The sequence below is a fragment of the Amblyomma maculatum genome, chromosome 1, assembly GCF_055883805.1.
Source record: "Amblyomma maculatum isolate TAMU_Amacu chromosome 1, ASM5588380v1, whole genome shotgun sequence".
Lineage (NCBI taxonomy): Eukaryota > Metazoa > Arthropoda > Arachnida > Ixodida > Ixodidae > Amblyomma > Amblyomma maculatum.
The window spans coordinates 344,738,403-344,750,614 of NC_139344.1; the positions used below are offsets into that span (position 1 = coordinate 344,738,403).

At 44.9% G+C, this 12,212-nt stretch overlaps 2 pseudogenes; both read right to left on the reverse strand.

Annotated features, from left to right (window-relative positions):
- Nucleotides 1-3,389: 3,389 nt before the first annotated feature.
- Nucleotides 3,390-4,253, reverse strand: LOC146207651 (very long chain fatty acid elongase AAEL008004 pseudogene; annotated as a pseudogene).
- Nucleotides 4,254-10,750: 6,497 nt separating this feature from the next.
- LOC146207652 (very long chain fatty acid elongase AAEL008004 pseudogene) lies at nucleotides 10,751-11,814 on the reverse strand (annotated as a pseudogene).
- Nucleotides 11,815-12,212: the final 398 nt, after the last annotated feature.

A 12,212-nucleotide genomic window follows, 5' to 3' on the forward strand; every position in this document is an offset into this window, starting at 1 on the left:
GCTGTAATGGAATGCGTCGGATTTGCTGAGTGAGTAGGCTTTTCTCTCCAGCTTTTTTTTTTTTTTTTTTTTTTTTTTTTTTTTATCCTCCGAACCGCGCAATTTTGTGTGTGTTGTTGGCACTTAGAGCCGTGGAATGGTCTACGGGCGGTAGCAGGAATAATGCTTAGTTTAAACCAGGAAACTTCTGCCTTCATAAAAACGTGCACTTACCGGACCATGTATATAGATGACCCTTTGTGCCAGCAAGCGGAACTGCTTCGCGGAATTCCTTCGCCGGTGTGTTATTTCTTTTTTCTTTTTCGGCGCGGCTACAATACGCAGATGATTTACCCTTATCAGAGGGCTTTGAGGCATTGTTCTCCTGTTCTACCACTTTGCATCTTTACAAAAATGGCAGTGTAGTGCATTTATTTTAGGAACCGACTACTACTCAGCCAGTGCGAACGAATCACGCCTCAGTTTATGATATCGCGTTTTATGGTATAGCGGCCGTCGATGAATGCGGACGTGAAGGGATGGCTTCGCTGTTTGCGCGCTCGAGACCCAGTTCTTTGATCACACAAGTTCAGAAATTCCGAATCGATGTCCGAGTATGGCCTCCAGCTTATTTCTGGAAAGTTAGCGGACGGAAGCGCTGCACACGACCAGCAGAATTCACATTTTATTTCTTTGCTATGTTTAGAACAACACTAGATACTGCGTCTAAAGGCCGATATACCGGCCTTACACGCAGTTCACCTCTGAGCCTTGAGTCGGTGATAGTTCAGCCTTTTACCCATTGGGCATGGAAACTTTTACGGGTTCCCATAATCTTCGTTTGAGGCGGACTGGGGAGAACCAGAAGTGTTTCTGATAAAATAACTCCCGGTATCGTCGGCGCAGCTCTACATCAGCATCAAAGGAAAATGACAAAGAATGCAACGCTTTCGCAAGCTATAAAGCGTCTCCTTGCTTCCTTAGAAACCAGCAAGTGCTGTTAAGGCATTTTCGTTCCTCACGAAGCCCGGAAATTTGAACACGAGCTTTAAGTTTTCGCCGCTAAGATGACAGCTACGCAGTGAAGATGCATGACTCGTAGCTCTCATAGGATCGCACTGGGTGGCCGGCACTGCGCGGACTGACGACAGCGGGAGTAACCTCGTAGCTTCAGATGGGTGACTTGTGCCATTTATCTTTTAATAATTCGGCATAGCTGTAAGTTTGGTAGCAGAATTTAGTCTATTGTTCCGGCAGCTAGAATTGCTAGTACTCATTTATGAGTCTAAATTTGAGTATCGAAAATATAATCTAGTTGTTTTGCAAGGATCATAAAAACATCAAGAAGCATATCGTCACCGAAAATTTGTAATTTCGTTTTACTTAGGACTCAAACGTTTTCGGGGAGGTAATTGATACGAATACGTGTTTGCAAGTTTGCATCATGCAGCTTTAGTGCGCTAAATGCCTTCTCTAGCCAAAAACCCGTCTTGTCTAGAGATGACAGGGGTTACCATGTAATTGGAAAGTAGGAAATCCGGTGGCCGATTTGGGTAGCACTTTTGAGATGGGAATCGAACTCACCAGTACCCTCGGAGTCTTTGGACTCCCAAAGTTAAAATAATCCCTTTCTCTTGCAACCGCGCTTTAACAAGTAAAGTTTCGCTATGTAGTCTGAAAAAGAATGTTTTGGCTGCAGAAACAGTGCCATTTTTTTTTTACTCGTTTTGGAACATCTTAACCTGGGCTTGCACTGTGCATGGTCTTATACAATGGTGGGGGGAACAATGAGTCACATATATCGCTTCCAAGCTTCTTCCGTGTCATATGACGAAGGTAACATCACGAGAAACGTGAATGAAGAAAATGACAAGCCTGTACAACTTTTCTCAAATGTCCACGATTACAATGGGACGTAACAACAAATTCAGGTAAAATTCAGCCCAGTCTCAATTACTGAATAACATGCCTGTAAAAAGGGGTCATTAGCCTCCTTAAAGGAATAAAAAAGTTAACTGCCGCATATATAATAACTGGCATAAACCAAGACCTCCAGTGTGTACGCTCCGAAACAGGTTGGTTGGACTTGTCTTTTTCCCCACAGGAGGAACCCCACACAAACACTACAACCAGCCTATACAAATTTTTAACATTTATACGAGAACAGTGTAACACTTGCATCACGTACCACAGCTTGCTGACAAAAGAAAAAAAAAATTAAACTGTGGCGCGTCCAAAATTTAGAGATTCAATTAACACAATCCTGCTGTAAGTTTTTTTGTAAATTCTTCAGCCATATTTCACCAATAAGGTTCACTATCACCGTAAAATTCAAGAGGGACACCTAAATACTTAGTTGCAGTTGTCCACGATTCATTGCCAAAGGACACTCGGAATGCGAGGCCATTCCCCATGCCAAAATCCCAAGCACTCTACACAATTCACCGCACTATACCACTTGCCTCGCTGAAAGCTTTAACTTTTCAGGCAACTTCCAAAATGCTTTCACAATTGGCACAGAAAACAGCAACATCATCCGTGTATATGTCAGAACACAAACTTCTTCTTCGTGTAGTCGAAATGGCGCTCGGCTGAGGATCGGTTAATGGTTCTATTTCCGGTGGAGGCAGGTTTTTTTACGCCTCATTAATGAGTTTACACCTTGTTTACATTTTTTATTCAGTTCGTGTGAACATCTGCAGATACTTGCTGCGAACGCTTCCACAGCCTATGAGGTTAGAAAGACTTTGGCCTTAAAAAATAGGACGTTTGTACAGGGTCTTGAATATTTGGGGGCTGGGATTAAAAAAATTCCTATGCAAAATCTGCTACCCCATTCGAGCTGAAATAACGTTCACAAAGTAGAAAAATATCGTCTACGTTATCTGATAACGGATTCAACATCGGTACTTGCCTAGATTTTCCGGAATCGAGAAAAACCTGCTCCCGGCGGCGTGCACAATTTTCGCAGAAGAGAGTCGAAAAGCTATTTCGACATTGTGTGTCATCTGTCGGGCAGCGAGACAAGCGCGACAACTGCTGGGATGGAGCTTGCCTCGCTGCTCGACAGATGACGCATCATGTCAAAATAGCTTTTCGACTCTCTTTCGCGAAAATTATGCACGCCACCAAGAGCAGTTTTTTCTCGATTTCGGAAAATCTAGACAAGCACCGATGTTGAATAACTTATCAGATAACGTAGACTACATTTTGCTACTTTGTGCACGTTACTTCAGCTCGAATGGGGTAGTAGATTTTGCATAGGAATTTTTTAAATCCCAGCCGCCAAATATTCAAGGCCCTGTAGACTGTAGTGCAATCGTATCGGAAGTTGTGTTTTATTTTTTTTTATGTTCTTCTGAAGCCACGTTTTTGTTGCTGTTATAATTTCTGACTTTGCAACGCCGCATTTAATCCCGTTTATCACCTACGGTCATCACAGTAGCTTTGCTATCTGAAGCTTCGCGGCTTTGCGGAGACAGGTGACTGGTCTTGGCCACATACGTCTTGGCGTAAAAATTGAGGAAAAAACACAGTATGACGAACGTCTGCAGGATACCCAACACGATCAGGTACTTCGGGAAGCCACAGTCCACAAACAGAGGTATTGACATATGTAGCATGATTATGACGAACTGCACAATCTGCAGAGTGGTGAGATACTTTTTCCACCAGAGGTACTTGCGCACTGCGGGACCAAGGGTTGCCAAGAAATAGTACGAGTACATGATGATGTGAACGAACGCGTTCAAGCAAGTGCCCAACGCAGTCTGTCCTTCGGGAGCGAAAAGCGTGAAGAACCACAGGTTGAAAACCACGATCGTGTGATGGAACACGTGCAAGTGCGTGATGTGTGTAAACTTTTTGCGTAACACGAAGAACACTGTGTCCAGAAGATCGCAGTAGCGAAACAAGACAAACACCCAGCCCGTGCGATAGTAGTCGCGCATCTCGTCCGTCATGAAACCCGTGAGGCCTTGGCACCAGAGGTTGTAGTGGCCACCCGGAAGGTAGGTGAAAGCGAGCGCAAGGTGGAGAAACCTCGCTGTCATGAGCACCATGAATAAGTTGTACACGCGCACAATGTTGAGGATTCGGAATGGCTCGCGGTTCTTCATCCAACGGGGACCGGCGACTTTGACGAAGTACAGGTACGACGCAAGCAGTGTGAACACGAACAGGGGGTTCGTCACCACCGGATAATCCCTAGTTCGGGGATCGCCCATTTGGCGGATCTTTTCGGATAGCACGAAGGGGTTGATGCTAAGCTTCATCGCTGTGTATTGGCCGGCGTGCAGGGAGTATGAGCCGCTGTATCTGCGAACAGAAAAATGGAAAAAGAAAAAAGAAAATGGCAGCACGTTACCATGAAGCTGTATGGCTAGAGTAAGCATAACTTGAACGTGCACGCATCTAACGATCACTAAAAGCTGGCATCTGATACGCACGACTGGCCATGGAGTGGCCTTATGAATGTCCGTACCAGGGTAGGACATTCTGTGTCTCATGGAGTGTCTCGAATAAGTAAAAAGAAAAAGCTTGCAAAATACAAAATTTTCCTTTGCGAACAATATTCGACATTCTGCAGAGTGCTCAAATCGGTATATATATATATATATATATATATATATATATATATATATATATATATATATATATATATATATATATATATATATTTTTTTTTTTTTTTTTTTTTTACCGTCGGCAAGATTCAAAGCGTTCTTTTTTGGTCGTTTTGTTAAGCTGAGCTCGACTGCCCCTGAAATGTAAACAAGATGCACACTTAGTGAGGAGGTGTAAAAACCTAATTTTCCTGCGCATAATGGAGATAATGGATATTTGGTATAGCATATGATATGTGCTGGGAGAGAAAACGCTGCAAGTTGTATGTGGTTATTTATTATAAGATAGTAGTAACTTGATAGTAGTAACCCAAAGAAAACGCAAAGAAAAAACATCGATATTTAGGTGTCTGTGGACTACGATATTGTTTTTTTTTTCTTCGTTTTTACCAATAATTGATCCTTGTGCACTATTGTGCAGAAGGAACGGCATCAGGAACCACTTTAGATTTAAAAAATAAGCACTAAACGGCATTAAGCCCTTCAGATGTGCAGTAGAGCACGAAGACGTTGTTCTGCCGAACACCAAACAAGAGAAGCCACTTGACTAAATCATATGACCAGCTGCTGCATGAAGAGGCAAATCTTGTCCAACTTGACTAAAGTACCGGATTGGGATTCTTGACAACATGCATGCTTTTCCGCTCATGTGAACCGTGATGCCCTGAACCTGGACATCGAATTCAATGGGGATCAGGCGGCGTCCCACGGTTGTTTTAAATCACCATTGAACTCGATGGGAATCCAAATATAGGTGTGCTAATGGCCATTGAGGACAGCCTCAGACTCACCAAACGTCGAAAAAAAGAAGTCATAGAAAGGAATAAAACTGATTTTTTTTTTATTTAATTTCTAACCTCTCGACTTTATTAACCACTTCATGAGCTCAATTTTATTACGTAGTCTAAATGACAGCTTTGCTGACCCCCGTTGGGGAGACCTGCCGTTGCGTTTCGCTCGTATTCATCATGCGCTATCGCGCATTGCGGCAACCAAGACGAAGAACTGCACCACTAGCGCTGAAACGATACTAGCTATGGACGCCACAAAGATGGTCAGTTTTTTGTGGCAGCATCGGGGGTGAAAAATGGATGCTTCTGAAACAAAGATTGCATACTACCTTTCGTCGCCCAGCCATCAGTCTCTGGTCTGGGCTGATCTGTTAGATACCCGAATAACTTTTCTGCACAACATAAATTGAAAGCAGCACTTACACCAATAATCGGGTTTAACTGATTTTGTTCTTTGCGCAATTGCTTTGCGAGCGACTGCACGTAATTAAGAGCTCGTTTTGTCCCCTTGTAGACTATTCTGTATTTTCTATGTGGCATCATTTTTTATTCTTCTATGTATTTCATTGTTTTGAGAAGATAAAGAAGCCATTTGATATAGCTTGCGTTATTTTGTCATTTATGTGAATGCGTCTTTCAATTTGTTATTTTATTTAGCTTTTTTTGCTTGATGGCTGGTAGAGCAATTTTCCTGGCGGAAACTGCAAGAGTTTGGCCAAGATGTAGTTGGTACTAGCTAAAACAATTCCCTGTTTAAAATATCAGTTTCAAAATACGTCTATTAGATACCTTAACAATTGAAGAAGACGTAGAAGTACTCAACACAAAGCAAGTAAAGAGATTTTGAGGGAAATTGTGCCGTGGATGTGAATTCGAGAAATTAATTCTCCGCATACATACAAGTGCTTGATACAAAAACTTGCATGCAGCCAGCGCTTCCCAGCTTCTTTGGAAAAAGGGCACGTTTAAGCTTTTGAATACTACCTAGCGGAATTGAAATGATTTAGCGATTTTTCGAATAAAGTATGCAACTTTATGATGGATGAGAGCTTGAGGGTTGCAACAGGCACGATGGCACACGTTTTAACATGAATTGGAAGGTCATGTTGGTTCTAAAGAAAATCGACACTAAGGAGAAGAAAAATATTTGAACAAAGTGTATTCCGGACACAAATTACCATCACATCACGCAGAATTATGTTATTTAATAATTTGTACGAAGTGCGTCAAATCTGTGCTTTGAATAGTCGGCACGCTGGTATGGCACAAATTAATAATTTGGAGCCTTTGCATGGTAATAAGTGGTTACTGATTTCAAAATGGCTTTGTATCTAACATATATCCTAATTTATTTTACCATGCTGGACACGTCATACACAAGCCAAAATTGAGGAGATCCTGAAATTTAGGGGTTCGATGTCAGGAAACATTGAGCCAGGAGGAAAATAAATAGGTATATTGCACACAATAGGAATAGCTCTCTTGTGGAGACAAAAAGGCGATTGATATCAACAGCAAGAGCTGCAGCTGGTAAACGGCATGGCCTTGCAAGAAAGGGGTTTTAGAGCCTGTATAAGACTAGCAATTGTAAGACAACTTATCTGATAAATATTGCGTGGTGGTTCCAAGACATTTCTGGGCTGAATAGGTTGAATAGCAACGATTTGATTGAATTGACTGGTCCGATTTTAGAACGATTCACTATAGTATCACTTTGCAGGACAGCCTTCTTATTCAAGGCTTGAATCGAAAAGGCTTTAGTATTTCCAGTGTCGCATTTTTTAATGCGTTATTAATAGAGTGTTTAACCAATAATTATTCATTACAGCATGTTATTTGTGACTGTAACCAAACCTACAGCATCACTGTATAGTGACATCATCAGCATATAAAACAAATTCGCAATCATCCAGACTGATGATCTTCACGAGCTCTGCGTAGTCCAACGGCCATAGGCGTTCCAATGTCGGCGACTCGGACAATAGAAATTGAGGCAGTCGTGAGGACGTTTTCGACGCGGCAACGTAAACTCCCGGTGTCATTCAGAGCAGTGACAGGTACATAACTGAAGAGGATACCGGACAAATTAGTTCGGACGTGAAGGTCTAGGCGAGGATTTTTTGATCGGGTCTGCGGCAACATTGGTTCCCAAGCTCCAGCGCCTGGTTTTGCGTCTGGAAGCGCCCGGAGGGGCCAACAGAGAAGAAACGACGACGGTGGGATGAACGGAACTGGCGACACAGGCAGGACGGGGTCGGCTGAGGAGGTAATTTCGGTCATCTGGGGTGTTTCTTTGGGGCGCGGGATAACACAGACGTACTCTGTGGTACGAACGCTGAGAAAAACGCATGAGTGAATGAGCGTCTGCGGCAATTGCGGATGATGCGCTGAACGCGGGAACAGAGCAAACAAATGGGCCTGCAGTCGGATGTTTACCAGTCGGAAGAGTTACGCATTGTGTATGGGTGATCGCAGAAACGTCGGCTGGGGAATGAAGCATGGACTGACGGGCTGTATACCCATGGTATAAGGCAAGTTTTTGACGGATGACTGTTTGGATCAGAAAGATGGTGGTCAGCGGATGGTCGCCACCACGAGTATGCTGGTCACGTTCTTAGGCGAAGCGGATGTTTTTCGGAGTAACAGATCCTGACAGGACGTAGTCGCGGCTATGTTGGGGAGGCGGAAGTACTGGTGACCATTACTTCGAGTTTCAAGTTCCTCGAAGCCTTGACACTCCTTGATTTCAACTGTTGATAAGTTTTTGGTTTGGTTTGCGTTAGGAGGTTTAACGTCCCGAAAGCGACACAGGCTATAATAGACGCCGTAGTGAAGGGCTCTGGAAATTTCGACCACCTGGGGTTCTTTAACGTGCTTTGACATCGCACAGCACACGGACGCCTTGCTTTTCGCCTCCATCGAAAAGCGGCCACCGTGGCCGGGATTCGATCCCGCATACTTGGGCACAGCGCCCTAACCACTGCACCATCACGGCGGGTTGGTTGGTTGGTTGGTTGGTTCATAGGAAGGGAAAGGCGCAGTATCTGTCACACTTGCTCTGTGGACACCTGAACCGCGCCGTAAGGGAAGGGATGAAGGTGGGAGTGAAAGTGGATAGAGAGAAAGGGGGCCGTAGTGGAGGGCTACGGAGTAATTTCGACCACCTGGGGATCTTTAACGTGCACTGACATCGCACAGCACACGGACGCCACTTCGTTTCGCCTCCATCGAAACGCAGCCGCCGAGGCCGGGATTCGATCCCGGGAACTCCGGCACAGTAGTCGGGCGTCTTACCACTGCACCACCCCGGCGGGGCACCATCACGGCGGGAGGTGATCAGTTTTTGTAATCTAGGAAATGGAACGCGTAGTTTCGTTTGGGTTATGGGGGTTTAACCTTCCAAAGCGACTCAGGCTATGAGAGACGCCGTAGTAAAGGAGTCCGGAAATTTCAACCACCTGGGGTTCCTTAACGTGCACTGACATATCGCACAGCAAAAGACAGCCTTGTTTTTCGTCTCCACCGAAAAACGGCCGCCGCGGTCGGGATTCGATCCCGCGTCCTTCGGCGCAGAAGTCGGCGCCCTAACGGGTGGAACGCTTAGTGTGATATTCCTTTTAACACATGGCCCTCTATATGTGATTCAGGCATCTTGTGAATTTTGGAACAAATTGAATGAATAGGAGAAATAGGATTCGGTCGAAGTGTGGACGCGTATAGCAAGATCTATTTTGGGCGGAAAATTTTTGTCCGAGCGGCTTGTATATGTGCCAAACAGGCTGCGTAGGATTTGTTTAATTGAGTCCCAGCTTGTACAGTCGTCTTTATGAGTCTTGTGTCAGACTCGGGCGGTGTCTTTTAGACAGAATTTCGTAGTGCCAAGATCAGGGGCCCATTGAATTGTATGTAAACTCGCATGTTCGAACATGGTAGAGCCAATCTTCGAATTCGACTCTGTCGTACCGGAAAACCTCTCTAAGTCACAAGAAAGAGGGAAAAAAACTGCCTAAGGCATGGTCGGCGTTCTTGTTTGTGGTGGGTTTCTCTGGAGCACGCCGAAGAGACTGAGGTGGCGTCCGCTGCGGAGCTCCGTCGTCACCACTTTCAGACGCAGGTAGTGTGTGGCGTTATGACAAAAGTCGTTTCCATCGGCCCGAACGATGCGTTTAAACGACACTGGTAGAAATTCTTTAGTGAACGACGCAGGGCGATGCAGAACGGGTCATAGTTGCTTTCGTATTCAACTTCATATAAGCACTCTAATCGCCTTCCGTAGCTTTTTTTTATGGTCGAGAGTGTCTCCAGGGTTTATGGAAGGCTCTCTTCAATTCCGTGCATGCGATAGCCACTCTAATCCTAAAATTTTAGAAGTTAATTTCAGCGTTTGAATCACTTAGTTTATGATTTAGTGTTTCATTTGATGTTATGGTGGCCGCACATGTTCACGACACAACTACGACAGAAAGAACATCATAGCTCACACCGCTTAATTTCTAATTTGAGCTTTTCATTTCCGATTTCCAGCTTTCACCTTGGTGCTACACTATTCATCATTGTATTAGGCGCAATTAAACATTGTACTTGTTAAAATATGCCTTCTTTAACGTGGTAAGAATACAATGGCAGAAAATAGTGTCTTTCATTATACAAAGCCACGGTATGTTCTGGAACACGGCATAAATGTATAGTGAGCACTGTACTTCAGTTCAACATTTCTGCCTAGCGCAGTCGTAGTTCCAGCAGTTCATGGAATATGTAGCGCAGTGCGTTTATCTATTTTAAAAGTTTAGTTATGCAAGATTGGTTTCATCTTTAGGATTGGTATTGAATTCTTGATTTAATATCGTCGAAGAACACACAGGTGTGATGGCCTCGTTAGGCACCGAGTAATTGCTTTTTGCAAAAAAAAAAAAAAAAGAAAAGAAGGCATCAGGTTATATGATGTGAACGAAGGCGGGAGTGGAGACAGATAAGCGCGATTCTCATCACACTAAAGTGATCGCCCTGCTCATCGTTTTGCAATGTACAAAGAGTGGGTCAAATGCAGAATTGTAAACACAGTCGGGGCTGAAATACAGGTGGCCGTTCGGGTGCCCACCGCCAAATACTTACCTGATACGATGGAGGCTCACCTTTCTTCGAAAGTGGTGGCGCAAACACAAATAAGAGCAAAGTACTTTTTTTTTCCTGCCTGGAGAACCAATTATAACACAGCACTACATTAGGCTTGATTAGGTCCAGCGTGAAGTAATTAGGCACGCGTCGATATGTGGGCCTGCTGCGTTACAAGCCACAACTGCGCGTCAATAATACATGAGATATCAGGGTCATCATCCCATTTGAGCCAATATTTAATGACCACAATTAAAGACGGTTATTGCCCGAGCAATACACACCATCTCACGCGCGGTTACCAGGTTGCCGGGTTTTATTTGTACCCAGCGTGAGCAGCAGTCTTAACGCAATAACATCAGCGTCACTGGTTACACTCTAGCTCAAGGTGCCTAAATAACTCCATGACAGTCCGCAATGATAAAAGGAGTTAAAATGCAGTAGATTCCTCATTCACTCTTGCCATTCACAGCCAGCTCAGCCGCTTTGACCTTTTGGCGGCCGGATGGGACCGTTTGACTGGGTTTGGTGCTGTAAGTTTTGACGTAAAAGTTCACAAACAGGCAGAGGATGAGGAACGTCTGCGCGTTTCCCATCAATATCAGGTGCCTTGGGAAGCCACAATCCACGAACAGCGGTATAGACACATGCACCATGATTATGAGAAACTGTACAATCTGTAGGGCGGTGAGATACTTCTTCCACCAGAGGTACTTGCGGACTGCGGGACCTAGAGTTGCCAAGAAATAGTACGAATACATGATGATGTGAACAAATACGTTGAGACACAAGCCCAGAGCGGGTTGGCCTTCCGGCGCGAATAGTGTGAAGAACCAAGCATTGGCCACCACAATTATGTGATGCAATACGTGCAAGTGAGTGATGTGCGTGAACTTCTTACGCAACACAAAGAACACCGTGTCCAAGAGGTCGAGGTATCGAAATCCGATGTAGAGCCATCCAGTGCGGTAGTACTCGCGCAACTCATCTGTCATGAAGCCCGTGATGCCTTGGCACCAGAGGTTGTAGTGGCCACCCGGAAGGTAGGTGAACTTGAGCGCCAAGTAGAGGAACCGTATGCCAACCACCACTAGAACCAGGTTGTATATGCGAACAATGGCGAGGATCTTGAAGGGCTCGCGGCTCTTCATCCAGCGTGGGCCGGCGACCTTGACGAAGTACAGGTACGACAGAAGCAGCGTGAGCACGAACAAAGGGTTCGTCACCACTGGGTAGTCCCGGGTTCGGGGGTCGCCCATCTGTCGGATCTGCTCGGAGAGCACGAAGGGGTTGAAACTGAGCTTCATCTTTGCGCTGCCGCCGTGATGCGCAGCTCCGGCAGAGCTATGCTGCGAAGGAAGAATAGCGCATTGGTGATTGCAAGCGCTTATTTAGGCGGATTCTTGGCATCACGTTAGCTGCGCCAGAGTTTCCCACCTGCCTCCTTTGAGCCTAAATAAACAAAGTGGATTATGTTTTATGTGCCGTAACCAAACATAACGACAGGATTCAAGTGCAGGAGAGACGGGGCGCAGTGAGAGACGTACACTATAACTTGCGGTAATTTCACCTTGGCGAAGTCCAAAGGCTTTTGAATTGATTTAATGGAAGCTGCGGCATTCCCCCTAATGGATATATTATAGGCGGGCCGCAATAACTATTTAGATGCCGATACTCTGTCCGACGGCACGTCCCGAGTTTTTCT